A 5,635-nucleotide genomic window follows, 5' to 3' on the forward strand; every position below is an offset into this window, starting at 1 on the left:
CTGTACAGGCTTCCTTCTTTTTGCTCTGTCAATTAGGTTAGTATTGTGGGGTAACTACAATGTTGTTGATCTATCCTCAGTTTTGTCCTATCACAGCCATTAAACTCTGTAACTGTTTTAAAGTCACTATTGGCCTCATGGTGAAATACCTGAGCGGTTTCCTTCCTCTCCAGCAACTGAGTTAGGAAGGACGCCTTTGTAGTGACTGGGTGTATTGATATGCGATCCAAAGTGTAATTAATAACTTCACCATGCTGTAAGGGATATTCMATGTCTGATTWTTTTTTTTTACCCATCTAACAATAGGGGCCCTTCTTTGCGAGGCATTGRAAAACCTCCCTGGTCTTTGTGTTTGAATCTGTGTTTAAAATTCACTGCTCAACTGAGGGGCATTACAGATAATTGTTTTGTGGTTACAGAGATGATGGAGTCATTCAAAAATCATGTTAAACACTATTATTGCACACAGAGTGAGTCCATGCAACTTATGTGACTTGTTAAGCACATTTTTACTCCTGAACTTATTTAGGCTTGCCACAAGAAAGGGGTTCGAATACTTATTGATTCAAGACATTTAAGTTGTTCATTTTTAATGAATATTAAACATTTCCAAAAACATAATTCTACTTTGACATTATAGTGTATTGTGTGTAGGCCAGTGACAAAAAATCTACATTTAATCAGTTTTAAATTTAAGCTGTAACACACCAAAATGTGGAAAAAAGTCAAGGGTGTGATTACATTCTGTATGTCTTCATTCATGGACTATGCACTCTATTGCACCCTCATCCTAAAACTGGACATTGCACATTGCTCTTTGCACTCTCTGCACATCATCTATGCACTCTGACACAGTCTGACTCATACACAAATATCTCCCACATTGCACATACACCTTCACATGCATATTTTATAGTGTAGTTATATCTTTACAGTGTAGCCTGTGGTTTTTCGTTTACAGAGTAGTGTAGTTTACTTTGTATGTTATTCATGTAAATTCTTTGTTTATACATACTGTCTGTATATTCTGTGTAGCGTCTGTCTGTATATTCTGCGTAGCGTCTGTCTGTATATTCTGCGTAGCGTCTGTCTGTATATTCTGCGTAGCATCTGTGTGTATATTCTGCGTAGCGTCTGTCGGTATATTCTGCGTAGCGTCTGTCTGTATATTCTGCGTAGCGTCTGTGTGTATATTCTACGCAGCGTCTGTCTGTATTGTGGAAGGACCACCAGAGGGCAGGCTGGGCTCACAGATGGTAGCCCAACAAGGCATGGGAGACAAGGTAACCAGAGGCAATTAAGCACAGCTGACACTACTAATGAGATATTCTCCTTCCCCTATAAGAGAGAGTATGGAACCAGCAGAGAAGGGGGGGGGGGGAAGAACTATCTCTGGAAGATGGCCACTGAGACAGAGGAGCTATCTATGAAGAACCATTAAGACGGTGACAATCTGGTGACTTTTGTTGTAGTTTAAAGACAATTGTATTGTGTTCCTGTTTGATCTGGAGAAGAAGATTTTCATTGATTATGTTGGAGTGTTTGTGTTGACCAAATGCCCTCAATATAGAACTGTGTTCAATCAAGAAACCTACTCCTGACTTGTTTGTTCCACCTTCCCACTTTAGAGTGACGCCCAATTACTTGGTCCGCTCACAGTATATTCTGCGTAGCGTCTGTGTGTATATTCTACGTAGCGTCTGTCTGTATATTCTGTGTAGCGTCTGACGGTATATTCTGCGTAGCGTCTGTGTGTATATTCTACGTAGCGTCTGTCTGTATATTCTGTGTAGCGTTGATGGTATATTCTGCGTAGCGTCTGTCTGTATATTCTGCGTAGCGTCTGTGTGTATATATCTGTGTAGCGTCTGTCTGTGTAGCGTCTGTCTGTATATTCTGCGTAGCGTTTGTCTGTATATTCTGCGTAGCGGTCTGACGGTATATTCTGCCGTAGCGTCTGTCTGTATATTCTGAGTAGCGTCTGAGGTATATTTGCTGCTCTGACGTTATTCTGCGTCAGTGTCTAGTATATCTGCGTAGCGTCTGTGTATTCTGTGTTAGCGTCTGTCTGTTATTCTGCGTAGCGTCTGTCGGTTATTCTGCGTAGCGTCTGTCGGTATATTCTGCGTAGCGTCTGTCGGTATATCTGCGTGTAGCGTCTGTCTGTATATCTTGCGTAGCGTCTGTGTGATATTCTGTTACTCTGTCTTGTAGCGTCTGCCTGTATATTCTGCGTAGCGTTTGTCTGTATACTCTGCGTAGCGTCTGACGGTATATCTGCGTAGCGTCTGTCTGATAATTCTGCGTAGGTCTGACTGTGTATATTCTGCTGTAGCGTTGTCTGGTAATATTCTGCGTAGCGTCTGTCTGTATATTCTGCGTAGCGTCTGTGTGTATTCTGCGTCTGTCTGTATATTCTGCGTAGCGTCTGTCTGTATATTCTGCGTAGCGTCTGTCGGTATATTCTGCGTAGCGTCTGACGGTATATTCTGCGTAGCGTCTGTCTGTATATTCTGTGTAGCGTCTGACGGGGTATTCCGTTTATTGTGTACATTCTGTTTTATTATGTTTATTGTGGCAGCTCCATTTCACCAGGTCAAATTCCTGGTACATGCAAATGTACTTGGTGAACAAAGGTGATTCTGTTTCTCACACACAAAATAGGCCTACATGAAGTAATACCTGTGTATTTGCACCATAGTGTTTGCAGCATAGTCATCACCAATCAAAATACTACCTATTGACCAATATGTATGTGCAATTCAGGCATAAATGGTACTGGTGTAAAATGTACTGGTAAAACCGGAGCCTAAATCAGCACTCTTACTCTGACAGGCTTGATCATATGTCCTCGGAGCACACACAACGGTTATATTTCCTCAAAATCACTTTCATCATCTTCAGAGGAGCTCATACAACATTCAGAGATTATGAGTCAGATGGTGATGATTAGATTTAAAAGCATCGCTAGTGGGGTATCTGTTAAGCGGAGCGACACAGGGGAGCCTAAGAGCAGACTCAGATGAGGAAGCAGGGATGAATGAACCAAAATATTTATTGTTGGAAAAGAGCCCCTTAATCCCAGATTTGGGTCCACACAGCCACTGTCACTGATTCCTTCCAAACCACTCACTGTTAAATTTGCATTTTCCAACTTGTTGTGTAATGTTTATGCCCGATAAGCACCGATACGTGTTATCTATAATTTCTCTTCATATGAGAAGGATTAAAAAGGATTTGCCAATAGATTGTCGACTTCATTCATGATGATGACTGCTAGCTAAGATTTTGAAATGATCAGTCCAATCAAAGCTACTGCACATATACCGTGATTTGACGTAATTTTATGTGTGGGTAATGACCTTGAACCTTACATTTTTTTTTTTTTTAAAGACCTTGAACCTTCTTGGATGGTCACTTCTAATGTAACTCTATGGCAGTACCCAAGGGGCTTGAATTTTCGAGTTCTAACCTTAGACTGGCGGTGACGTAGTGTCCCCATGAGTGACAGAACACTGAGCCAATCACGGCGCAACAATCCGTATTTTCCACTGGTTGCCTCAYCACAACAGAAAGCACTGAGCTAGGTGAAACACCTGCATTTTGGAGCTGCCTTACTCAAGAAAGCAAAAAAGAGACAATGTTGGTATGCGGCTTTATTAACTCAATGATATATATATATATATATACACTGCTCAAAAAAATAAAGGGAACACTAAAATAAAACATCCTAGGTCAGAATGAATGAACTATTCTTATTAAATACTTTTTTCTTTACATAGTTGAATGTGCTGATAACAAAATCACACAAATGATCAATGGAAATCAAATTTATCAACCCATGGAGGTCTGGATTTGGAGTCACACTCAAAATTAAAGTGGAAAACCACACTACAGGCTGATCCAACTTTGATGTAATGTCCTTAAAACAAGTAAAAATGAGGCTCAGTAATGTGTGTGGCCTCCACGTGCCTGTATGACCTCCCTACAATGCCTGGGCATGCTCCTGATGAGGTGGCGGATGGTCTCCTGAGGGATCTCCTCCCAGACCTGGACTAAAGCATCCGCCAACTCCTGGACAGTCTGTGGTGCAACGTTGCGTTGGTGGATGGAGCGAGACATGATGTCCCAGATGTGCTCAATTGGATTCAGGTCTGGGGAACGGGCGGGGCCAGGTCCATGCTTTCAATGGCCTCCATCTTGCAGGAACTGCTGACACACTCCAGCCACATGAGGTCTAACATTGTCTTGCATTAGGAGGAACCCAGGGCCAACCGCACCAGCATATGTCTCACAAGGGGTCTGAGGATCTCATCTCGGTACCTAATGGCAGTCAGGCTACCTCTGGCGAGCCCATGGAGGGCTGTGCGGCCCCCAAAGAAATGCCACCCCACGCCATGACTGACCCACGCCAAACCGGTCATGCTGGAGGATGTTGCAGGCAGCAGACGTTCTCCACGCGCGTCTCCAGACTCTGTACGTCTGTCACATGTGCTCAGTGTGAACCTGCTTTCATCTGTGAAGAGCAACGGGCACCAGAGCGAATTTGCCCCAATCTTGGTGTTCTCTGGCAAATGCCAAACGTCCTGCACGGTGTGGGCTGTAAACCCCCACCTGTGGACGTCGGGCCCTCATACCACCCTCATGGAGTCTGTTTCTGACCGTTTGAAGCAGACACATGCACATTTGTGGCCTGCTGGAGGTCATTTTGCAGGTTTCTGGCAGTGCTCCTCCTGCTCCTTCTTGCACAAAGGTGGAGGTAGCGGTCCTGCTGCTGGGTTGTTGCCCTCCTACGGCCTCCTCCACGTCTCCTGATGTACTGGCCTGTCTCCTGGTAGCGCCTCATGCTCTGGACACTACGCTGACAGACACAGCAAACCTTCTTTGCCACAGCTCGCATTGATGTGCCATCCTGGATGAGCTGCACTACCTGAGCCACTTGTAGACTCCGTCTTATGCTACCACTAGAGTGAAAGCACCGCCAGCATTCAAAAGTGACCAAAACATCAGCCAGAAGCATAGGAACTGAGAAGTGGTCTGGTCACCACCTGCAGACCACTCCTTTATTGGGGTGTCTTGCTAATTGCCTATAATTTCCACCGGTTGTCTATTCCATTTGCACAACAGCATGTGAAATTTATTGTCAATCAGTGTTGCTTCCTAAGTGGACAGTTTGATTTCACAGAAGTGTGATTGACTTGGAGTTACATTGTGTTGTTTTAAGTGTTCCCTTTATTTTTTTGAGCAGTGTGTGTATATATATATATATATTTTTTTTTTTACATTGTTTGCAAACTGATATGTGACATGTATTAATGCCAAAATAACATGCAAACAGGTGAGCCACCCAAAATATATATACTGTATATAATGTATTTGATACACTGCTGATTTTGCAGATTTTCCTACTTACAAAGCATGTAGAGGTCTGTCATTTTTTATCATAGGTACACTTCAACTGTGAGAGGCGAAATCTAAAACAAAGATCCAGAAAATCACATTGTATGATTTGTATTAATTTGTATTTTATTGCATGACATAAGTATTTGATCACCTACCAACCAGTAAAATTACGGCTCTCACAGACCTGTTTAGTTTTTCTTTAGGAAGCCCTCCTGTTCTCCACTCATACCTG

This window comes from Salvelinus sp. IW2-2015, linkage group LG19, assembly GCF_002910315.2.
Source record: "Salvelinus sp. IW2-2015 linkage group LG19, ASM291031v2, whole genome shotgun sequence".
Lineage (NCBI taxonomy): Eukaryota > Metazoa > Chordata > Actinopteri > Salmoniformes > Salmonidae > Salvelinus > Salvelinus sp. IW2-2015.